This window comes from Prionailurus viverrinus, chromosome A3, assembly GCF_022837055.1.
Source record: "Prionailurus viverrinus isolate Anna chromosome A3, UM_Priviv_1.0, whole genome shotgun sequence".
Lineage (NCBI taxonomy): Eukaryota > Metazoa > Chordata > Mammalia > Carnivora > Felidae > Prionailurus > Prionailurus viverrinus.
In genome coordinates this window covers 40,632,087-40,658,597 of record NC_062563.1, presented here as the reverse complement: position 1 = coordinate 40,658,597, position 26,511 = coordinate 40,632,087, and the positions used below count along the sequence as shown (strand labels likewise).

The window sequence follows — 26,511 nt, the reverse complement described above, 5'->3', positions numbered from 1 at the left end:
AGGTGTGAACTTTTCCAGGAGGTCCTGAGATCAGCAAGACATTTTCAGACACAGCAGCAGAGTCACTGATGCCTATTAAAAAAATAACAACAACAACACCGTAGGCTAATTTGCTTCCTAGTTTATTTATTTATTATTATTACTATTATTGTTTCTATTTATGCTTTCCTTGTGTTATTAAGCTGAAGATATTTAAAAACAAAGCAATGGAAATACAGATAAGTAAATGAATGGATATTTCAAGGACTAATAGGAACAGATATGGTTTTAAGAAATACCCAAACAAAGCATAAATAGAAGGAATGTTCTGTCCCCAAATATTATGTATATGTGAGTAGCATTGATGCTAATCATTATTTAAGTTATTTGTTGTCATCTGGATGCATTTACCTGTAACCTTAAAATCAAATGACCTGCCCTGTACATTTGTTTTAGCAGCGTCTATTAGGGCTCTAATAACTTGGGACCATAGTTCATTTTTCAAGTAAAGGATAATGTGAAATTATTTAGGTGCTTTCTCCTGCTGTGTGTTTCTGCTACAGAGGAAGAGATGAAGGTGGTTCAGCAGAGATTTTAAGGAAGCTCTTAGAATAACTGTGTAACTATCTAAATGGTCGCATGGTGCCCCTAAAATTTTTGACTGGTGCTGATTTTCTAGAAGTTTCTAGTTAAAGTAAGGAAGATGGGTAATGCTAATTATTTAGACCTACAAGTCTTACAAAGCTCACATGTCAAAAACATTTTTTTTATTCTTTTTCCTTTTGCCCTTGACAATTCTGGCTATCATTGTTGACATGCAATGTTGCATGCAATGCATTGCATGCAATGCATTGTTGACATGCAATTCAACAGTGTGGTGAATTTCTGTTTAGGAACATGTTTTTGGATTTACAAATGTTTGAACTCTCCAATTCTGGAATAAAATCAGCATGTGAGCCAGTTTTATAAAGCTGATATTAAAAAACAAACAAACAAAGGAAACATAATCTTGCCAATAAAACTGGAACTACACACTTTATATATGGGGGGGGAGAGAATAAAAGTACTTGCTTCTAAATCGAAATTCTGTTGGAAGTCAGAAGATAAATTTTCAGGAAACAACCTATAGCTAAGCTGAAACAATTTATTCAGTGTAAGAAAAATAGGGGGAGTAGGAAGAGATATCTGTGGCTCAAATGGTGGAAAAATTATTTCAAAACATTGTGGGAGGGAGTTTAGTTTATCTTCTGTCTTAAGATCTTTCAGTTTCTTAAAATCAGTAAACAAATGTGGCATGATTATAATAAGAACCCAAGAGGGATATATAGTGTCATGCTATACTTGTTCAAGGAAGGACAAAAAATGTTCTCTATAGAAATTTGGGGTCATAATTAATAATTCCTGTAATCAGACCTCTCTCATCTGAGTCCAGAATGGCAAGTGTGAGAAGACGCACACCTGGGGTGATGACGGTTTTTCTTCTCCCCTCCCCTCATTAGCGTGATAAGTTGATCAGAGTGGCCAGAAGGCACTGGAGGAACTTCTAGAATCCCATAGCAATCTTTAGGAAGGTTTTATAAATCTTCTATAATGTGATGATGACAGATTTTGCCAAGAATCCTATATGTTTTGGGCTTCTTTGGGGAAGGATCAAATTAAGGGGCATATTTTTAAACTTGCTGTCTTGGTGGAGTGTCTGGAGACCCAGGATCAGCCTGACCTATGTCGTCCCCAGTGGCCCAGGTCAACACCCATAATGAATGGACCAGGATACAGGAAAGCACAGTACAATTGCTGGACTCTTCCTGAGACAAAGTGCAAAATGCTATGCAATCAGCATTTGCAGCAAGGGACCAGCTGCCTCATATGCAATCATGGTTTCATCACAGGCTAGTCTGATCAACCCTAGAGGTTCTCCCGTCTGCCTGAGTGGAGACAGCCAATTACACACCATGACTACATTTTCTGGCAGTCAGACTTCCAAGCTTTCCAACACCTCCACAAAACACAATAGGGAAAAGGAACGGGAAAAAATCCATCCAGCTATGATATAAAATCTAGAAACACTTTTAAAATATAGATATAAATGTAAATACAGATATCTTAATAAGGTGGAAATGAGCACAATTTATTAAATAAAAAAAGTGCTAAATAAACTGGCTGCAGTCATGCTATCCAACCACTGAAGTACATTTAACGAAGCTGGAATCCCCGTGGTTTATGTGGACTTTCACTATTATATAAAGAGAGAAGTGGTCTTCCTTTTTAAACATCAAAAAACCATTAGCACTTACTTATTTCTACCTAATAATAGAATTATCTGCATGTACATCTGTCTTTCCCGCTAGAGAAATGCCAAGTTTAAAACACTATGTGTTTCAAAGTCCTAACCCCTAATACCTCAGAATGTGACCTTAGTTGGAGACAGAGGCTTACAGATGTAGTAAAAATGAGGTCATTAGGATTCGTCCTAGTCCAATATGATTGGTGTCCTTATAAAAAAAATGACAAATGTGGACATAGACACAGACACACACCTAGAGAGAATGTCATGTGGGGATGGGGTACTGGAGTGAGGGATCTACAAGCCAAGTAACAAGCAAGAATGGCAACAATCAGAAACTAGGAAGAGGCAAGGGAGGATTTCCATACAAGTTCCATAAGGAACATGGCACTACTGACATCTGGATTTTGGATGTTTGGCCTCCAGGATTATGAGACAAAATTCAGTTGTTATAAGCCGTGATGTTTGTGTAACTTTGTTACGACGGTCCTAGGAAATGGATCTCAGGACACACTCCTGAGATGTTCTCCCTTCATAAGAAGTAAAAACTATAATTTAGTAGCCACTTACAGTAACAAAATACTTCACTGGATTCTCTGCTCCTCCCCACACTTACTCAGTAGATTTTATTTCCATCAGATCTGTTCAATTTAGCTGCAGGAAAGTCTTCAGCCCCCAACACTGATCCCGTGCAAACAACGTAGTGGCAACTGTTGTCCTTATCCTGGCTTTAAAATGTTTTCATGCTATTTATCACCAACATGACATTTCCTTATTTTTTCTCTACCCCACTAGACTATAAGCCCTATGGGGACAGGGAGATTTATTTTTCTCTTTTGCTCACTGTTGGATTCCAAGTGCCTGTCACAGGGTCTGGCACATGACAATTCCATAAATGCTTGTTGTGTGGGCTGACTAAACTGATATCTATGTGGGGCACCGTGATAGGAGAGGGAAGCAAGGTAGAGAACTCTGTTCTCCAGGGAGGGGTGAGCTGGTTGTTACCCTCCAATAATTACACACATTCCCCTTTATCATAACTCAAAACAGGGAGCCCAGGTGGCTCAGTCGGTTGAGCATCAGTCTTCAGCTCAGGTCATGATCTCACGGCTCAAGAGTTCGAGCCCTGCGTCAGGCTCTGTGCTGACAGCTTAGAGCCTGGAGCCTGCTGCAGATTCTGTGTCTCCCTCTCTCTCTCTGCCCCTCCCCTGCTCATGCTCTGTCTCTGTCTCTCAAAAATAAACATTAAAAAAATAAAATAAAAATAATAACTCAAATCCTCACAGTTCTTTCCTCTTTGGATTAAAGGAAATGCACTGGTCTGGGCATCAAGTAACTGGTTTTAAACCACAGCTTTTCTAACTTGGCCAAGTTAAGAGAAACCTGGCGACAAAAACCTAACAGTTAATGGCACTGTCAGAAGGAAGTGAAAGGAACAACACAGTGGCTAAGCGAGTGTGGGTTTTAGCTAAGACAGAGTTGTGGTTCTTTCACTTATTAGCTATGAAGCATTAGTCACAGCCTTGTTGAGTTTCAATTTCTAACTTATCTGAAAAAGGGGGTCTGGGTAGGAAGTAAAGCATTAAAACTCCTCCTGTTCTACAAAATTGTGATAGGAATTTTGCTGATTGAAGGACAAAGTTCAAGTGGAGATCGAAAAGTGAGTCATGCTATGTTTCATTGTTTCTAAGACACTCTAAAAACAACAGTGTAACATCATTTTGAATTTCTATAAAACTCTAAGGAGTCTTACCATTGGTCAGTGAAATATGTTAAAAAACACACATTTTATTGTAACTGAATACATAACAGCATAATAGCACCTTAACGTATCAATTTTTTCACAGAGACCAAGCCTGTTCACTTGCAGGTAAATCTAATAGGTAGGTTGACACCCATATCAATCCTACACTTCTAGCGAGCTTTCTTGTACTGCTGAGGACAGACAGCAAAACCCAGTATAGAAAGAAGTTTCTATACTTCTTTGGAGTGAGGATTCTGAATGCAGATTGGGTTTCTCCAATTGGATTTGCCTGCACATGCTCTGGGAAGGAGGAAGGGAGCTCTTGGTTTTGACAGGCAAGCCTCATCCCAGAGTTATCTGGGTTTCTTGAAACATCATTCTGAGAATAGCTTTTTGCTTGGGAGTATTAATAGGCAGTTGTGATGGTGGTGGTAGAAATCTCCTGATCCTCTACTGTCTTGAGCATGTGAAGGAGGTGAGCTCTTCTGGTGTCCTAGTTCCTATGCATTGTTCTGGAACTCATTCTGGGAGGCCCAGGGGAAAGTCTCATCTCCCTGCCCCTTTTTGCTAGATCATAAGCACCTAATTGCCTATCTTTCACCCTCTTACTTAAAATACCTGAAATATCACTATCTGAAATAAGCAAGCCCCTTTTGATATGATGAAATTTCAACAAATTTTCCATAGTTTATTTACTCTTAAATCAGTCTCTACAACACACTTTCCTGAATATTTTTCAAACTATCTCTTTTTAAAAACAGTTTATTTCTGGGGCACCTGGGTGGCTCAGTTGGTTAAGTGCTGGACTTTGGCTCAGTTCCTGACCTCGCAGTTGGTGAGTTTGAGCCCCACATTGGGCTCTATGCTGACAGTTCAGAGCCTGGAGCCTGCTTCAGATTCTGTGTCTCCCTCTCTCACTACCCCTCCCCAGCTCATGCTCTGTCTCTCTCTCTCTCTCAAAAGTAAATAAACATTAAAAAAATTTTTTAATACAGTTTATTTCTTTTCAGAGAGAGAGAGAGAGAGAGTACCCATGCATGTGAGCAGGGGAGGGGCAAAAAGAGGGGTGGTGGAGAGAATCCCAAGTAGGCTCTGTGCTGTCATGCATGAAACGCTTGATCCCATGACCAATCTTGAGATCATGACCTGAGCCAAAACCCAGAGCCAGGTGCTTAACTTTAATGAGCCATGCAAGTGCACCAAAAGTAAATATTTCAGTCCTGCTTTGTTTTCCTTCTGTTCATTGCACTTTGACTAATATTTCTTTTAGTTTAAGAATCCATTCATTTTCCTCAAACTAGAACCCTTTTCAACCACTCATTCATATCCATTGATATTTCCACATCATACTTCTCTTTATTCATCATCCTATTTCCTCATTTTCCCTCACATTCTCACATATGTGTGGGATGGACCTGGCATTCTGGCACTTTGCATCTTGGAACTCCACTCCTAGAGGATTAGGATTAGGCTCTCACTTCAGGTTCTGCATCTCAACCCCTCAGCCCCTGAACAGCTCCTGCTCCCCAGCTGCCTAATTCATCTTCACAGTCCCACATATTATAGATTATTTGCAACTTTGTATGGAAGGTGTTTTCTGTTCCATATTTAACATTTAGAGGACCTCATTTAAGTGGTTGATATTCCTCACTAATTACCCAAATAAGACAAAGGATAAATTAAGGACTGACTCGACAGTCAGATACAAACATTTCCCTAGATGTCAGAGAGCAGGTGTGCATACTTGTAAAAAAAAAAAAAAGATAGAAAAATATAGATAGGTAAGTAGGTAGGTAGATAGACAGACAGACAGTTTCTGTTTCTAGTTTTGTTTGCAACTGAAACCTGATCAATACAGTAGAGTCCACTAGCTGAAATTCCAAGTTGTATTTCTTGTACTAACCTCCCTCATAATGGATTATTATTATTTCTAGCCTCTTTAAAGTTGAATGGAGTAGAATTTCATGACAAGGCAATCAGAGCAGAAAATTTTCCTAGTTTTTTTTTAATGATTTTCCCCTAATCCTCTAAAGGGGTCTTACTTCTTACCCACATCTACTTTGACAGCACTTTTTTTCAGTTTATTTATTTATCTTGACAGAGAGTGAGAGAGAGAGAATGAGTGGAGGAGGAGCAGAGAGAGGGAAAGAGAGAATCCCAAGCTGACTCCACCCCAATAGCATGAAACCAGACTCAGGGCTCCATCCCACAAACCTTAAGATCAAGACCTGAGCCAAAATCAAGATTAGGACACTTAACCAACTGAGCCACCCAGGCACCCCATTTTGACAACATGTTTTAAAGCAACTGGCTTTTATCAAAATTTTGCAGTATCTTAGATTTTTTCATAGAAACAACTATCTTCTTGTCCACATAATGTTTAATCAATTGGCATAAACAGGTTTGAGGGAAAACTGACTCTGAATAATTGAACATTGTCGTTGGTAGAAGCAAAGTACTCAGCCTTTCTAAAGAGTAGCCAGCCAGCCCAAGAGCAACATGCTGCGATCATAACACAGACACTGTACAGAGAGAATAGAAAGCAGGAGATGATAATTTCTCCTATTAGGAGATGATAATTTCCAAAACTGCCATCGAACCAATCTCACAGTTTGTTTTGTTTTGTTTTTGTTTATTTGTGTGTCTTTAAAAAGAGATGAAAAGGGGCGCCTGGGTGGCGCAGTCAGTTAAGCATCCGACTTCAGCCAGGTCACAATCTCGCGGTCCGTGAGTTCGAGCCCCGCGTCGGGCTCTGGGCTGATGGCTCGGAGCCTGGAGCCTGTTTCTGATTCTGTGTCTCCCTCTCTCTCTGCTCCTCCCCCGTTCATGCTCTGTCTCTATCTGTCCCAAAAATAAATAAACATTGAAAAAAAAAATTTAAAAAGAGATGAAAATATTTTTTTTATAAAGCACCTAGTACTATGCCCAGAATAACCACAGACACTGAATGAATACAACCTCTGTGTTTATGGAAGTGAAGAATTTATGCTAGCAATGATATGTAAGCTCTCTGTATCATAAAAGGTTGTAGTAATTGCATGATTCCAAGTTATTTGATTATTCTAATCAAGTCACAAGAGGCAAAATCAAGCCCTTTAAATCAAATATTATTCAGGGAAGGTCAACATATTATACAATTATCAAACAAAACACTGTACCTCAAATTGGTCCAATAAAGAATTAGCCAGTTACCAGAACAGCCCTTAAGGAATGAAAGTGTGGTTGATAGTGTGGCTTGACTGAAGCAGAGCACAAATTCTGGGCATCTCTGGGAGCTGGGATGGTTCCATAATACAAGAACTACAAAAGTCTATGAGTAAATTCTAGCCAAAGCTGGGAAAGTACCTAAAGATAGAGGAACTACAGGGTAGGGGATAAAGGAGACAAAGTTCCACTATTGCATCAAAGCAAGCTATAAGCCATGTGAGTGCCACTTTAATGCTAACTAAAGTTTACTCTTTGAAAATTAAAATGTGTGGTATGTGTGAGAGTGCTCCAACAAGAATATTCAATTAAGTAGAACATACCATTCCTTCGCCGTGTGAGATAAGGTGGAGTTTACTGTTCTTACACTCACAAACTCCCACTTGAACAAGTCTGTACACAAGACACTTGGAAGTTCCCAGGAAACAAACAGATGCCTTGGGCTTCTGCAGGTGAATTTAATCATTACCATATTATTACAATGATGAAAGACATGCTAAATTTTGTATTCCTTAAAGCCAACCACGGTTATAGGAAATTCCTGTCTCTTCTTTTCTGTCAGTAAAACATCTGCCATAAGATACTGAAGGGTTTGCTTTTGACAGACGCTTTTCCAACAATTGTTTTTATGCTTGAAGGTTGCCATTTTATTTAGCAAAACAGCCAGGAGGTCTTTGGAGCTTCCCATCTCATTAGTTAAACCGATACTTCATTACATCATTCATATCTAGATTTTTATCACAAATGAATACATTGTTCTTCCATCCATCCATGTTCAAAGAGCGATCCTTAACTCCATACTCTTCACAATATTATAACTTTGGGGGAGACCGCCTAAAGGGAAGTTCTGAAGATATGTAGGGATCAAGCACTCCTCCCAAGTCTACAAAGTTGTATATACCAGAGTGAATGCTGATAAGCTTATTCAGAAAAATGGAGCATTGGGACCTTTACTGCCTCTGTTGGTGAATAAAACACATTTAATAGTAAGTAGTTTGAATAATAATCCACTCAGAATTCCCAGAGAAAACAGGTTCCATTTATCACAACCAAAGGGCTCTAGAATTGATGACGATTTATTCACTTATGTGCCTTCTCTGTGGCTGCACCATAGTTCCAAGGGGGAAAACAAGTGGCTGTCGCTGTTACTTAATTTGAAGCTAAAGTAAGATTGTCTTCAGTGGCAAAAGAAATAAAATACTATGTGGATAAATGTGTGTGTGTGTGTGTGTGTGTGTGTGTGTGTGTGTAGATAAAAAAGATAGCTAACTAGCTGATAGCATAACCCACTTAGAAGAACTAACTCTGCTTAGTTAAGTGTAATTAAAGATATGCTTAAAAAGGATGTGGAAACTGTTAGTTAATAAGAGATCCCTTGTCATTCTCACACTTCCATGACAGTACTTCCTTTGGAAGTTGACTGTGAGGTTGTTTTATGACTTGTTTTTGCTTCTTGTTACTAGGTTAAAGTGTATCCCAGATAGATGAGACATAGTATTTATAAATTACAAAAAAGCGGGGGGGGGGGGGACTCATTACTTCCCAATTATTTCCTGTGTCCTCAAGAAAAATGTCCGCAAAGCGTCTATCCTCTGAAATTCTACAGTACCAATTGTTCCTACTATATTAGATTTGCTTAATAACTAATGACTTGTTTTCTTCTCCCAGAGCGGGGGCTGCTTTACAACAGAAAACATTTTTGTTCATCTTAGTAACCCTAGTAACTCACACAGGGCATTGGGCCTAGAAGGCTCTTAGTAAATACTATTGTATGAGAGAATAAATAAATAAATAAATAAATGTGTGTAGTATTTAGTATTATTCCATATCTTTTTATATAAAATGTGTGTCCTATTTCCTCTGAGTATGTTGGAAGGCTGAGGTTCACAGGTCCATACCATAAACAGCCCTCAGAAAGCATTTTATTTGCCCCATGGTGATAGCAATAGAGTGTGTGTTAGTTTATAACTAGATTGTTTTTTTTTTAATTGGAAGATTTCATGGGTTTTGTTGTGTTTTGTTTTTTTGTTTTTTGTTTTTTGGGGTTTTTTTTGTTTTGTTTTGTTTTTTGTTTGTTTTTTTTTTTTTGTTTAGGAGAGAGATATTTCAAGTTTCTTTTGAAAATAAAGCAGCAGTATGTCGAAATTCCTGCAGGGCTATAATCAGCTGAAACTGAGTAGAGCCTGTCCTGTTCAAAAAATTCCAGTTTAATACCACTCCCTATGTCTTCAGGGCAATAAGGCAAATGATCAGGCTCCATTTATAATGGCATACCCTTTGTTGTTTTTCTTACACCATTACCACTTTGCTCTTTTAGGTTATGTCACTGGTCCCTGTAGGCATTGGAGTTTGCACCACATTAAACCTAGACATATATATATATTTTTTTTTCCTCCATGTTGTGTCTATTAGGCTGTATATGCACAAGAAAATGAGTAAATATTGGTTGATAATGATCATTGATCATAATAATATGAAAAACAACCTGTAAGGTAACATTTCCTAGATATGATCATCACCTTCAAAAAATAAGTCCCACTAGAAAACCCAAATTTTAGATTTTTAAACTTCTCTTTTCAAATTAATTTAGTCAAACTGAAAATAGACAAAGTATGTTGCATTTTACTACAAGCCAATGAGAAATTGATAACAATAATATAGTATATTTTAAATAAATGTTAAACCATGATTAAACATGTTGCATTTAACTCTAGATTTGACTATTTGTCCCTACACAATTCAGAGGAAACCTGGATAAAAGTCCTCTCAGGCCAACAGAAGACAACAAATATGAAAGAGCAGAGTGTTGAGCTACTTTCTTCTCTTATCCCTCACACAGTGGCTCTTAAAATGGAGAAAAATTGAAGGCCCAGATACAGAGTCCCTGAGTAATTGAGTGTTGAGTGAACTGCCCTTGGACAAAAGCACTTTTAGAGGTGATCTGGTAGTTTATCAAATGAACATTTACTCACTGACAGCTGTAGTACTCAGAGTGTTCTGGGTCCTTCTTTTTCCCAAACACCCATTTTCTATTGTTGTTGTGGATTTTTCCTGGCTATCAATCTAATCCTGTCTGTCCGGAACCCCACCATTATTCCCCAGATGATAGGTGTAGAGGATTTTGTAATGTACAGCATTTACCAGACTTTTCACATATTCTCATTCTGCAATAATTTTTGCTAGGGTCTGATGAAGGGAATATTGTGGTTTCATACAGTGGACACAAAGTTTGGGATCATTTTGCCATATACAAATTTGTAATCAAAATACAGCCTAAAACAAAAATATTTTTTATGAATTATCTATATTAAAATTATTAAAGTATTATAAGCATGTAGAAGCATAGAGAATAATTATATTTTCAATCAATGTTAAATTTTAATATTTTGTTTGCCATATTGGCTTTGGAAATATTGAAATATAACACACATACAACAAAGTAGACAAATCTTAAGTTTTACGACTAAGTGAAATTCTACAATATCCTGTATCACCCTCCTAGAACAAATTAGAAAGCATCACCAAAATTCCAGAAGCTTTATACCTAGTCCCAATAATTTATAATAGATATTAATATTTGGAAGTATAAGTCCATTAAATTTGTTCCTTTTAAGACTGTCTTTGCAACTCTGGGCCCCTATATTTAATTATATATAGTAGATGATATAGATATAGATATAGATACAGATATAGATAGCTATAGACATAGATAGCTATAGCTATAGATAGATCTTTTTTTTTTTTTTTTTTTTTTCAACGTTTATTTATTTTTGGGACAGAGAGAGACAGAGCATGAACGGGGGAGGGGCAGAGAGAGAGGGAGACACAGAATCGGAAACAGGCTCCAGGCTCCGAGCTGTCAGCCCAGAGCCCGACGCGGGGCTCGAACTCACGGACCGCGAGATCGTGACCTGGCTGAAGTCGGACGCTTAACCGACTGCGCCACCCAGGCGCCCCTATAGATAGATCTTAAAACCAACCTGCTATATTACACACACATACACAAAGTTAGTTGCTGAAAATTTTTATTTATTACACTTAATCTAAAGATCAGCTATAATAGAATCAATGTCTTATATTTGGTCTTTTAACCAATGAACATGTCACATTTCTCCATTGATTTATGACTTAATTTATTTCTCTAAGAAATGTTTTGAAATTTCTACGTAGAGGTCTTGCATATATTTTGTTGGATTCCTAGGAATCTACCTATTCCTAAAATGTTGATTTTTCCTTATATTTTTGGTTGGCCTAATTTTTGGGCTAGTGTTTTAGTTATATTTTATTCTTTGACAAATGATAACTATATGTATTTAAGGTGTGCTATGTGATTATTTTATATACCTATATGCTGTGAAATGATTACCACAATCAAATTAATTAACATTATATATCACCTCACATAGTTACCATTTGTGTGTGTGCTGAGAGCACTTAAAATTCACTCGTAGCAAACTTCAAGTGTCCATTATAGCAGTGTTAACTATAATCACTACGCTATGTATCATATCCCCAGAACTTATAAGTTTGTACCCTTTCACTAACATTTCCCCAATTTCTCCAACCCCATTCCCTGGCAACTACTATTCTACTTTCTGCTTCTATAAGTTCGACTTGTTTAGATTTCACATATGAGATCAAACAGTATTTCTTTCTCTCTGATTTATTTCATTTAATATAGTTTTCTCCAGGTTAAACCATGTTGTCGCAAATGGCAGGATTTTCTACTTTTTATGGCTAAATAAGATTCCATTATAGATAGATAGATAGATAGATAGATAGATAGAGGTGTACAATTTCTTTACCATTCATCCACTGATGGAAACTTGGGTTGTCGCCACATCTTGGCTATTGTAAGAATGCTACAATGAACATGGGGGTGCAAATATTTCTATGAAATACTAATTTCACTTCCTCTGGATATATACTCAGAAGCTGAATTGCTGGATCATATATCAGTACTATCATTAGTTTTTTTTAGGAATTCTATACTGTTTCTATGATGGCTATATTAACTTACATCCCACACAGTGTGTAAGTAAAGATATCTAGTATAATAAAGATACCTACGTGTTTTCTTTGTGGGAAGGCTTTAAATAATAGTTTAAATTTCTTTTAAAAAATTATGAGTATTTATATACTTTAAGTCAAAGGAATTTGTGAAGTTAAAATATGTTCAAACAGATTAGCATAAAGTTATCCATATTTCTTTTTTTTGTTAAAAAATTTTTGTAAGATTGGTCATGAATGCTGATATTGGTAGACTATGCTTTCTTGCTCACTCACTTTCTGCATCAATTACATTAGAGTTTAGCAATCTTATTAATCTTTTAAAGAACTAGTCCTTGTTTCAAAGCTCTCTATAATGTCTTTGTTTTTTATTGCATCAATTTCTTTTATTATCTTTATTACTTTTCTTGTACTTTTGCTTCTTGAGCTAAATACTTAGATCAATGACTTTCAGCTTTCCGGAACTACTTTCTCACACATGCCTTTCAGGGTGTATAAATTTCCCCCTCAGCACTTGGTTAGCTGCATCTCACAAGTTTTGATAGGAGCATTTTAATTGTCATTCATTTCAAAATATTTTCTAATGTCCGTTATGATATTTTAATTCCATAATTATTTAGGTCATTTTTAATTTCTAACTATTTAGGTATTTTTTAATTAAACACATTTTGTTATTAATATTTAGCTTAATTCCAGATAATATACTCTCTATGAGTTTTCAAAGCCTTACATCCATATGAATTTAACCCTTTGAAATTTAGTGAGCTTGACATGACTATTTTAGACTTGACACTCTCTTTTTTTCAATTAATCTATCTTTTGTCTAACTTCTTTTCCATTAAATTGTCTTTTAAAATACTTTAGTACCCCTTATAACTTAGCAAATAATTAATCTCTTAAGTTTTATTTGTAAACATGAATCTATAAGATGGGTAAAATCCAAATAAAAATGATAGCTAGTATTTCATATTTTATCTCTCAAATTATTCTACAACTTAACACTGATTTGTCAAATGTGTTTTGTGTGTACAGTTGACAATTAAGGGTCCATATACAGTATATATTGAAAAGAAAATAAATATTGATATGAAGTCTTAATATTTATTAAGTATTTGGTTCATAATCAGAATTCTCATTTAAAAAAAAACAAGTCTGAATCAAAAAGAAATAGTGTTTGGATTACTATTTAGATTCATTGCCTAGAAAGGTTATAATTCTACAGTGGTAAAATAATTGTCAATGGCATTTTTCCACCAAGTTCAGATTATGAGAACCACCCTAGGTAGGATCATGGGAGATACCAATGGGCTTTTTCTTCTCTGCTCCTCCATACCCATTTCCATACTTCTCTGCCCTGCTTTTTGACTAGAAAGAAGTAGGAAGTTGACCCCTATCTACTGTTTCAACTGGCACCCTTGCCATCTGGCTTCCAGTTAGGTAAATGCAATGAGAGACCGTAGTAGAATAGGTAGTGGGAAGAGAGGTGAAGAATGTTTTCTGATTTTTGTTTTTTGTTTTTTGTTTTTTTTTTCTCCCCTAACCTACTCTTTCTTCCCTGAGCATGATTTTGACAGTGGTTACAACCCTCAAAGGTGAAAACTCCTGCCTGGTATCCCTTCTTCTACTTAAAAAGATTGTAAAACATTTCATTTGTTTTTTTATTCATTCAATTGAGTGTCAACTATGTTTAGTTAGTATGCTAAACCCTAAGAAAAAAATTACATGTATATATGCCGATATACATATTATATGCATGTGTACATACATGTGCATATATGTATTTGTGTATGCATTTATATGTGTATGAGTATATATTCTCCTATTTAATTCCTAAAACATTTCTTGGATGGCTTCCCACTATCAATAGTGAAGATAATCATACCTGATGCCTACTTGAAGATTCAACAAGGATGTATTATTTTTTGAAAATTTATATGCAATTAAACTTTGAAGGCTAAATCATATTTTAATCATGTTGAAAGCCAACTTAAAAAAAAAAAACTTCTTAAGTGAATTCTGGATCCCTTGATAAAGCAAATAATTCTTTCATAAAGATTAATTCCATCCTAATTTATCTGTTTTCGAAGTTAAAATTTGTGTATTCAGCTTTTCTTTTAGATTTTAAAGTTCAACCTGTACAAATAATATATCTTACTAAGCCTTCATTTAAGCTGTCAGTTAAGGAAATAAGTCTTCAATTGTCTGCAGACTAGAACATTTAGTTGTTGTTTTACAGGTGACTTATATTGCTTCATATTTTTTTTTCTTGTTAAATATCACAACATTTATTTTGTATTATCTGGGTAGCATGACAGCAAATCTGTGAAGGTTAGGCACAATGCGAACATGAATTAATTTTAATTTATAATTTTACTATCTCCAACTAGATAGGTGGCAAAATGTTGTTGTGAGACAGGATTTTCTGATCAGTATCACAAATTATAAGGACACATGGACAATTAAAGCTTATTTATTGCACACGAGCCATATGCTCTCATAGTTGAATATTCACTGGTTGTGATTAAAAGTTTACCCCAAAAGTTTACCCAAAGGGGCATACTTCTATAAAACTGGTGGGTCATTGACCTAAATATGGTAGTAAAGTTCCCTCTCTCATACATTTTTTTTTAAGCTACCATAGCAGATAACATCTGGTTGCATGTAATCTAAATTCATCTGAAATCCCAATGTAAACAAGTTCACCAATAGCAAGGGGCAGTTAAACATTCCACTGGCTTTAGATAATTGAAACCATCTCCAAAAAAATTACCTTCAATTACCGGACTCCAAGAAAGAAGCAGACAGCTCTGGCAAAGTACCAGAAAGAGCCGGTGGGGGTGTGGGGACAGGGGGAGGGTTGAGAGAAAGAAAGAGAAAGAGAACACAAAGTCTATTTTACAGAATACAATGGAAGATCATTAAATATTCTACTGTATTTATAAGATAGGATGGTTAATGTCATGCCCACCCAAAAGATATTTTTAGTGGGAACACAGGATTAGAGCCTAGAAAGCTATTGCCATTTGCTTTTATTTCAGATTCTTGCTTTCAAGCAGTAATATTTCTAAAACATCAGAGGCAGAAGGGTCTTTTTTTAATCTGATTTTCAAAAAAAAAATTGAAGAAACCACAATTTCCAAGTTTTTAACATTTTTTAAAAAATTCTTGTAGCTTTCAGGCATGCAAGTGAACCATTACTTGTACATATTTAAGTATATAAATTTGGCTTTTAGAATTATAAACTAGATGCATGCCTAAAAACTTACAATTCTCTGGTTTATGGCATATTTTGCATTAAGGTATTTATTATAGCCTTCTTTTGAAATGGTTATCAAATCATTTTATCCTTTTAGTCTTTTCTATAACATCTAATCTCTGAGAATAGTGGGACAAGATTTGCTCAAATTCTCTTACATCTTAAAGGCTACACGGAGTCAGGAAAAAATGTATAATATTACGTTAGATTAATTAATATACTGTAACAATCAACTTGTCAATCTCTATGTCAACCTACTGCATTAGTGTATTATCAATAATAATAATAATAAGGTTTTGATGGTAACCTGACCCATCTGCAAATAATAAAAATAAAATAATAATAATGATTTTTTGTGCTAGACAATGAAGTCAGCAGACTTCTAATTGAAATGTCAGGACAATATGCATTTTAACTAGCTTCTAGACAGATATATTACAACACTTAAATTCTAGAAATAGAGACACCGCTGTGTTTTATTTACTTTGTGAGCAAGATCATTAGACCAGTTCTGACACAATGCTGCAAGCTTGCTATGAAGAATATTGCAGATGGGAAATCCATGTTTTAATAAAAGATTTCACTTCAGAAAAGTGATCCTAAAGCCACTTATCCAGAAAGAGAAATACATTATTTTCTCTACCGGGTGGCCTCAAATAAGTTCTAGATATAAAACAACAAGAAGAAACCAAACAAAAAGAAGCATTGACTGCCATATTAACACAGTTCTTACCATAATCTGTGATTATGTGATATATGCATGTGTTAACTTGTCTGTATCTCCCTCTGCCCTGACCTAGAATGGCAGAGATCATGAATGCTCTGTACATAGGAGTACATTCTGTATCAACTAAAACACTTAATAGCTTAGTAGGAACTCAGTAAATGTCTTATATATGAATGGATGAATGAGTGAATGGTCACAGTAACCATTTTGATCCAAACAGTCCCAATTTCTTTTATCCACTATGTATTTGTAGATTTGAAGCATTAATTAAAGTAGTGCAAATAGAATAACTGAGTCCCAATCCAGTCCATGCCAAACAAGTCCAGACTCCATTCCACTGCCAACAAAAATATTTCACCTTACCTTGCCTTTATCCTTTACAGGATACCTTTTGTCTACCCTGCAAAAGTCAGCTCTATTTTCAAAAAGAACTTGATTTTCGGTCTGAATAATCCCTTTCTGAAGTGGGCAATGAACAAGTAATAGATTAATAAATTAAACTGAAGACTGAAAATAAGGTAACTTGGTCCTAATCCTAGTCCTGTCTTTTCAGCTGAGAGGCATTAGGAACATTACATCTTTTTAAACACCATGTTGCTCCTTTGAAAAGTACACAAGCTTAATTCCTAAGGTCTATCTTTCAAGGATGTTTGACAAAAATTCAGGCTTAAATATATTCATTGTGGAGGTTGAGAATTTTCCTTACAGTAACATTTAGTTAGAGTCTACCCAAGAACTGGCTATTTGTTTTTGATGTGTAGGCAGTTTGTTTGTTTGTTTGTTTGTTTGTTTGTTTGTTTTTTAAATGATGAATGGCATTAGTGATGGTATATGTAATATCAGTGATGGCATCAGTGATGCCCAGGGTAAGAGACTCCCGTCCATGTACAGCTAGTGAGCAGACATCTGAGGGGAGGGGTGAATAAAACTTTTTTACTTGTTTGTACTGATACCGTTCAAGGTTTGAGATGGATTGGGGAAAGCAGAAGGCATCTGAAATCATTTCCCTTGTTTGGGAGGTGACCAAAAGCAGCAGCAGGCCCAGTCAGCTGTGTACAAGACAAGGAGATACTTTACTATGACCTGCAGAATTTCATAGTGAAACTAAATAAATATGGGGAAAAGGCTAGTCTCACAGAAAGATACAGAATTCTCCCTTGCCTTGATCTCTCTCTTCCTGGCTCTAAAGACTTGGCTACTTTTTAAAACATGTTCATTTACTCAGCTTGTACTTCTATGAACAGTTAGAACATTCTTTTCAGTGCCCCATCAAGAATCCTGAGCAATCTCAAAGACAGATATGTTTCTATGCTCACTCATCCCCCCACCCCCATGATTTAGGGGATCCCAGAGCAAAGCATATGAGTAATAGGTGGTATCCTTTCATTGTCAATACCTTTCATTGAGCTGCTCCTCTCTGGCTCCATCTGAAGGCTACTAATTAGAGTTCTGGACAATTGAAGTTAACTCTACATATTAAGGTTAAGGAACACTGTTTTCACTTCTCTTGGTCCTTGCTGAAACAAGGGCCTTTTCAGGGTTTTTTTAAGCAAAGGTCCCAGGTCCAGGTAGAGTTGACCCTTTGTCTCCAAAGGTATCTGAATAAAGCAGGCTGGCAAATCTGCCACTTCCAAAATAACCATTCTCAGCTTCTTAACTCAAAGTGTGTCCCTCCTTCTGTAGCACTATTCAAGCTGCATCCTTCCCAAAGTTCTAAATTCACATTTAAAAAAATCTGTTATCTATCTCCCACCTATTAATGCTCAGACTGATCATGTTTCCAAAACTCTTTCACTGACACAGGGAAAATGGCCCGTTTCTGAAGCTGGGGATTTATGGTTTCAAGTGAAATCCCAGACCAACTGATGGGTCCCAGGGAAACGATCAGTTTAACTTTCTGTCTCACCTAACCCATCAGCTATGTATCAAAACTGACCCAACCAGAGAATCATTTTAAATCACTGATTTTGGGTTATAGCCAGGACTACAGATCATTAAGATCTCCAGAGAATATCATTCCTTTTAACGTTATTAATCAGATCCAAGTCAACATTGAAATGAGTTTCCTTCACCCAGGGTATTTCTCTATTCTTTTTTTTTTCAACGTTAATTTATTTTTTTTGGGGACAGAGAGAGACAGAGCATGAATGGGGGAGGGGCAGAGAGAGAGGGAGACACAGAATCTGAAACAGGCTCCAGGCTCTGAGCCATCAGCCCAGAGCCTGACGCGGGGCTCGAACTCACGGACCACGAGATCGTGACCTGGCTGAAGTCGGACGCTTAACCGACTGCGCCACCCAGGCGCCCCTCTATTCTTAAAATATTATCAGGTCGGTCCACTGATTATCCCATTATATGCCATTTTTATATACCATTCCTTCATCCTGAATAGCAATATATAAAATAACTGGGATTTTTACAAAAAGACTAAATTCTATATGTTACTATAAGATGACTATTTTTTAAGTTATGTAATTAACACACACACACACTTATACACATATGTACACTACTTTGCACATACTAAGTAGTCACAGAATGCTTACTGATGAATTCACCTGTATAAGCATTGCTTTTATTTTAATAAATACAATCTTATCTGTTCCTTCTAGACTTTATTATTTTCTACAAATACATATTCCCATGCAAAACCCACAGAATTATTTGCAATAATTTAAATATTAAAGAGTACTTTTAAATGTCCTGAAGAATCCTTGACACAGATGTTTTAAAGGAAATTTAAAAAATAAAACTCACATATGATCTCCTGTATTTCATCAGCTCCCTACTAAAGGAGGCTATGTTTGAAAATGAGCTTCATTAGTTAGTTTTCAAGCCAGCATTAATGTTGGATTTGTGGCCTTTAAAAGTGAGCTCCCGAGAAAATGTGCAGTGAAATCCCAGGTGTGGATACTGACGGACCACACAGATATACCAAATCTGTAGTTTTTAGTCTGCAGTGAAATAGATATCTTCAAACACAAGCATTACATGAAGCATCAATGTCACTTGAAGACAGATTCCTCCAAGAGCTTCTGAAGAAACCCTTCCTTTTTGGGGGTTTCACAAACACAATCAGTAAGAGAATTAAGTTCATCGAGAGAATTTAAACCCCATTTTGGGCAAGACTTTGGCTGCCTTGCCCTCATTACCATAAACTGAGGGGGCCGAGTATGCTTGATATTTGTAAAGTCTAACTTTTGGAAAATACTCATTGAGACTCTCCACATTAACCCAGATCTTTCCACTTCCAGGCACGGAAGTCACAGGACCCACTTCCCGAAAACAAGTGGAGGAGGTAACTTTCCACCTCTCCTGGCTGCAGAGCTTCACTCTGAAGACTTCCTATTTCCTGGATTCAGACCAGCAATGATTGCTTCAGAAACTTCTGCTCATGAGATGTTACCATATATCTGACCATGAATGCATCCTATTAAAAACATTGTGAATATTTATATAACTTGGGATCTCATGGAGACTCTAGCACATATCTGCATATAATATATATTCAACACATATTTGCCCTGTGAAACCAGAAAAATCATGAAAAAACTTCTAAATGTGTTTACAGAGTAAACTGAATCCAACAACACATACAACACATTCCACAGCATCATCTCCTTTGGAAATAGCCATTTCAGAGGCTTGAAAACATTCAACCTTTCTCTGATCAACCTATGTTTTGAAATGCCTTCAGACCCTGTTAACTTATTTTTCAAAACCTCTGGAATAGTGATTTTAAAAATTGCACATTGAAGATCCATTTGATGTTTCAGAACAGTCTGAAAGAATTCAGAGCCAACTCTAGTGCGAGGACGTATGTGAACAAGTTGTTTAATAATAATGACAGTGACATCAGTAATACTAATACTGGGTAACAAATTTGAATGGTCACTGGCTGCTAAGGACTAGGTTAAGTTCTTCACCTCTGGTCCTCAGAGCAGCCTTATAAACAGGTTTTATTATCATCCCATTGTAAAAATGAGAAAATCAAGGCCTTAGGAGGTTAAACAATTGTCACAAATTAGGTGTTAGATTTGAGACTCAAAAGTACATCCTTTAGGGGCTCCTGGGTGGCTCAGTCAGTTAAGGATCCGACTTTGGCTCAGGTCATGATCTCACGGTTTGTGGGTTCAAGCCCCCACATCGGGCTCTGTGCTGACAGCTCAGAGGCTGGAGCCTGTTTCAGATTCTGTGTCTCCCTCTCTAGACTCTGCCCCTCCCCAACTCATGCTCTATCTCCCTCTGTCTCAAAAATAAATAAACATTAAAAGTACTTCCTTTAACAACTGGAAATACTGCCACTTCTAAGGATTAAAAAGGAGGTGGGACAATAAAGAAAAATTAATGCTTTTCTTATGGCTTTTAAACAGGCCATAGGCAATTCCACAATTCTTTGGAAAATGAAGAATGGAATATTTAACTGCTGGAAGTTAAGGATACTACCTCCTGTTTTTATGCAGGAGTTCTGGATAAATGTGTTACAGACTCGGTTCACCCTTTAATATAACCATACCATCTAAAAAGGATCATAGGATCCTAAGAAGAACTCAGTGCCAAACCATATTTTACATATTTGCAAATCATACAAATTTGTGCCTTTGAACAGGGATTTGGTTCTGTGGTCTCCTAAGATCCTGAGGCATTGATGAGGAGAGAAGTGAGCCTAAAACATCTAGCAGAGGCAGCTTGGCCAGGGTGAGCCTGGATGCTCCCCCGACTTCTTCCTCTTCCTTCCAACCCATCCCCTGCCTCAGAGCAGCTCTACTTTTAGCTGATTTATGTTTCTGTTTGGAATGAGATTTTTTTAAAGGTGTTTGCTGTTTTCAAAGGTTTCTCAGAGCCTTTCCATAAACACCCAAGGTGAAGAATCATTTGTGAAACACGTCCTTTTATTTACCTAAACTTTAGCCTCTTCTGCCAACTTGACTTAAGAGCTCTAGCACTTAGAAAGGCATCTAAGTTATTTGGCTAACATGCGATTTGAATGCTTTGGAAAGATAAAGTCTATAATTAAGGGATTGCCTAACAATGGATCTGCGGGAACCGAAGGGCATTTTTGCAAAAGTGTGCAACCACAGGGAACCTCAGGTGAGCTATACTGCATTCAACACTTGACATACACTGGGGACATTCATTAACTTTAATTAGGGCCATAAAGACATGCCTAAAGGAAAAGGAAATGCTCATTTTAAGATAACATTGTGGTCACTCCCTTATTTCTTGCTGAAGTCTAAACCAAGAAAGGGAACTTTTTTCTTGACCTTTATTTAAACAAGGAAGCAGGAGAGAACAATTCAGACTGGGCCAGGTGCCTTGTATTCAATGGCCTAGGAATAGCCCAGCAGCTGTTTCTATGCCAACTGTGAGGTCTGTCTCCACTGAGGACAACTTCCTTATCAAAATACAACACAAAGGTTATTTTCAATCTTCAAACTAAAATCAAAGGCCATAAGGTATGACCACTCCCAAATACCTTAGTATGAGGTTTTTAACAGTTGGCATTTCTTAGATTAGGGAGAACCATAATCATTAATCAGCCTTAAAAAAAAAAAAAAGTAAAGGTGAATACAGTAAAGATTTCAAACTACCCCTCATTAAGTCGCCAAAAAGCTATTCCATTAACTGGAAGCACTTGTGCAACCATCTTGACAACATCTGAGCCTTGACAAGTTTCCTTTGGAAGGTAGGCCTTTTATGAGTGGCCTCGATAATCAGTCCTCTGCTGTTGGGACTTAAAATGCTCATCAAGTGGATACAGAAATTCCTACACACACCTCTCTGCTCAAGTCCAAGAAAGGCAAATAGAGGAGACAACTGATTACTCCACTAAAAATCAGAGACAGTTATTAGTTTGAGTGAACTTCCTTACTTCACATGCCGGGGTAAAGATATCTATAGGAAATTCAAAAGAGTATTACAGGGGAAAGCGTAGTTCAAGAGGCAAAGTTCAGAACCAGTGTTTGCTTTGGCATCCTGAGGTGAAAATGTTACTGAATTACCTAAGAGCTCAAAATGCAATTGAGTGAAGTGCCATGTGTTATTTGATGCCAGATGATTGGTAGTGTCACAGTGTTTTTGCATTTTAAAGGTGGCTTATTCTGAGACAATGAAAGGATAGCAGAATATTGCACGACCATTTCTTTTTTACTCTTATCTGGCCTTTGGTATAGGCACAATCCGATCACTAAACCAAAAAGCTTGGAGGGAGGTATGGAGCATGGTAAGTGATGTACAAACACAGAAAGTGATCTTGCTCCTTCACTGTATTTACTCCTCTCCGACTGAACGCCTCCCAAGACCTGACCCCAACACAGTGCCCACAAATCTATTAATTCAGGACGTCTTTCTCATTTTCTTGAGTCATTATTGTCAAATCAAAACTATTTTTCTCTGCTCCAAAATTGCCTTCCCCTTGCCTTATAGCTTTTAGTTTCCTTACGATACATCAGAACTTTACTAATTATTTATTATTTATGATATTTTACCTGAACACCTTCCTAATCCCTGCCTATCTAACAGATTCTTCAGTATAGATGTAATGTGAACTGTCCTTTTTCTCATTAAAGTAGCAGTTAATTACTACTTAGCAATTAGCAGTTGAAAGAAAAAGTGAAGTGGGAGCTTCCAAGCCACAGAGGTAACTAAGCACATTTTTATTACTTGGGGTGTTCTTGGTTTTGCCTACCAGTCAAAGGGAAGTGATACCTCAGTGTCAGTTAACAAAAAGGCAAAACAAAAATTAACCAAAAACCCTACAAAACAAAAAACTGTTCCCTTTTATTACTAATCATTCTACTGCTAGTTCTGTGCCCAAGCCCATCCTGAGGCCCATCCTAACAGACCCAATGTACCCTCCTACCATCCAAACTCTGGCGTTACAATATACACATGAAATTAGATTAAAATTAAACCCCAAGGCAGCTTTAACACCCAAAGGAGGTAAATTGTAATCGTGTTCTTTAAGGGGAAGGAAACAAAGTAATCACAAAGCCTAATCAGTGGAGACGGCTATTGTATTCAGGTAGGTATTTGAGTTTCCAGCCTTTTTAAGCAGCAGCTAACTTCTGCCCAGTATCTGTCCTTAATAATAACAGCAGGAGAGAATCCTCTTGAATGGAAGTCAGGCATGTGGGCTGTGCCTTAGCAACCAGGCTGGTTTCCACAAGTCAGAAAATACTGGTCCATTCCAATGACTTACATGAATTCTGCATATCAAAAGTCACATCTCGGGGCGCCTGGGTGGCGCAGTCGGTTAAGCGTCCGACTTCAGCCAGGTCACGATCTCGCGGTGCGTGGGTTCGAGCCCCGCGTCGGGCTCTGGGCTGATGGCTCAGAGCCTGGAGCCTGTTTCCGATTCTGTGTCTCCCTCTCTCTCTGCCCCTCCCCCGTTCATGCTCTGTCTCTCTCTGTCCCAAAAATAAATAAACGTTGAAAAAAAAAAAATTTAAAAAAAAAAAAAAAAAAAAAAAAAAAGTCACATCTCTCCCAAGAGGGTTTCATTACTACCAACAGAACACCATTCAGACTATCAATATCACCACTACCTACCATTATTTGAGGAGCTTTATTTGTTCAAAACACACACACACACACACACACACACACACATACAATTGGTATTATATTAAGGCTTCACTCAAAGGAATGAAGTTTGAGTTGAGATGAAAAAAAAGCACAAATTATCTAGGCAGAAGGAGAGGAGAAGAGGAAGAGGATTAATGTTTCCAAGGGTCTGGAGCAGGAAGTGAAGGAAGGGCCCTACTGATCAGGCTGGAGACTTTAGTTTACCTGGCTCACTTCAGTGTAGGACTTTATAGACCATGGTGGGAATTCTTGTCTTTTTCCTAAGAGCCATGAGAAATGGGAAACTGCCCCAAGTGTTAAAGTTACGTGGGAGTCACATACACATACGTACTTCTGTTTTTGTTTTTGTTTTTGTTTTTGTTTTAAATTTTTAACTTTTTATTTATTTTTGAGACAGAGACAGAGCATGAACAGGGGAGGGGCAGAGAGACAGGGAGACACAGAATCTGAAACAGGCTCCAGGCTCTGAGCTGTCAGCACAGAGCCCGATGCGGGGCTCGAACTCACGGACAGTGAGATCATGACCTGAGCAGAAGTTGGACGCTTAACCGACCAAGCCACCCAGGCGCCCCCATACTTCTGTTTTTAAAGAATCCTTCTTACTCTACTCTGGAGGAGATGGGAGGGGGCCCATGGGGCAGAGGAGCCTTGCTGGGAGGAGGCCAATGCCCTAGCCTAGAAGAAGGTGAGAATGGTGGCTCAGATTAGGATGAAGACAGTGGAGATAAAGTAAATTATACAGAAGGAGAGATAGCAGGAGGTAAAATAGACATGACCTGCTGACGGCTTGATCATCCTGGGTGAGTGAGAGAGAGAACCAGAAAGACACCTGAATTCCCAGCTAGGCTCTAAACTCAATGCTTTATGGACATTATCCCCATCAATAAAAATGGTGACCAGTCCCTAAGGATCTTCCCAGGTACAGGTTAGTGTAGTGTCACAAATTAGAGAAAAAGACCATGGGGTCTTGAAATCTGGCCCTAATACTTAGTAATTATTTAATCTTGGCCAATTATACAAGTTCTTCGCCTCTGTTTCTTCATTATATAATGAGATTAGTGATTCACTCATCTAAAGGGTTGAGCAATATAGAGAGTGTTTAGAGAGGTATCTGGCATCTGTAAGCAGTCAATAAATGTTAGCTACTATTATTATTGTCACATGGCGGGCACCAACACACATAATGTATGCGTTACCTCATGCACTCAATAGTCCTGAAAAGCAGGTATCATCATCCCCACTTTACAGATGGGGATGTGAAGCTCTGAGAACATACCAGCACTACTCAGTTAATTTAGTGGCAAACTGAAATATGTTTTGTCTAGTTTTAAGGTTCATATTTTTCTGTTTTATCAGAATGACTAGCTTCTTTTTGAAGGATTTCCCCTGTGAGAGTAAAGGATAAAAATGACAACTTAAGTTTCTTCATTAAGCAAATGACTCCTCAAACTAGATGACCTCCCAGACTGGCATTTGTGAAAAAGAAAACAAAAAACAAAAAATAACAACAACAAAAAACCTTCTAATCAAACATTGTAATTTATGTCAAAACAAAATTCATATAACTCATCAAAAAACCATTTCTTTTTCCATGAAACTCAAAGTATTAGGAGTTAGACTTTTTGAATAAGTAATTTAAACTATGCTCTTCTCAAAAATCCGTTAGCAGGGCATTCTTGTTCATTTTCAGAGAATATTTCTTTTCCTCTTGCTGCCGACGAATAGTAAAACTGTAATGACTTTTTTTGTTGGTTCTTTTATGCGAACTTATATTTCAAAATACAATGGAAGTATATAGTTCACTGGAATCCAATATTTGTCCACATGCACATTCTATTCCAGATCCATCTCTTAAGAACAGTTAGAAATAAATGTTTTTACAAATTGTCCTATAGTCCTGTGTTCATTAAAATATAAATAGTGATGCCATCCTTTGCAAACCACTGGCAGCTTAGGCAGTTTTTATGCAACGAAAGAGAGAAAGAGTTGGCAGAGCTGAAATCTTTTTCTTCTTTCTCATGTATTTTCACGTTTATCAGGTTGTAAAGCATTGCAAAACCATGGCATTGGGTTCTGGAGGTGAAATGGACCCTAGCGATTATTCATATCCTCCTTCCTCCTTTTGTGGAGAAAAATCTAAAATCTGGAGACTTTAAAGGGCCTTTTCAAGGTCACACAGCTAGATGGTGGCTGATGGCCAACAAATATGTAGGGAGCCCAGTGACTGATAATGGCACATCAGGGAAGCTAGGAAGGATAAAAGATTTAATTACACTGGCCATTGCCTGTAGAAGTAATGGTTCATGACTCCTTAATGGTTTCTGATAACACTGTAAATATCTAGTTGAATTCTCCACCTTAAGGAAAAAAGAGAAGATGGGTGGTTTACTTCTGTGATAGGGACACATGAGGCCACTTCAACAGAAATTTCAAAGTACTAGTGTTCTAATGTAGAATGTAGTACTGTGTGGATATATATTATACATGTTTTTATTTTTATTTCTGTGAGAAATGAAAAAAAACTCTCAAAATCAAATGTGCTGCATGTGAACTCTCTCTCTTTTAACAATTGATCTTAGGTTCTTCTTTAAAATGATGGCAGCCCGAGGGAAAAATCAAGTCCACTGGGTTCTAGTTATAGCTCGTCTGCTTTGGTTGACTTAATCACAACACTTAATCCTGGCTCCGTGTCAGTCTACCTCCAAGCATGCATTAGGGGA

The 26,511-nt window shown here is 37.2% G+C and overlaps 1 protein-coding gene across 1 annotated transcript in view; it reads right to left on the bottom strand.

The window, feature by feature from the left end:
* MACROD2 (mono-ADP ribosylhydrolase 2) overlaps window positions 1-26,511 on the bottom strand; it is a 2,032,256-nt gene that overhangs the window by 960,125 nt on the left and 1,045,620 nt on the right. The window lies entirely within an intron of this gene.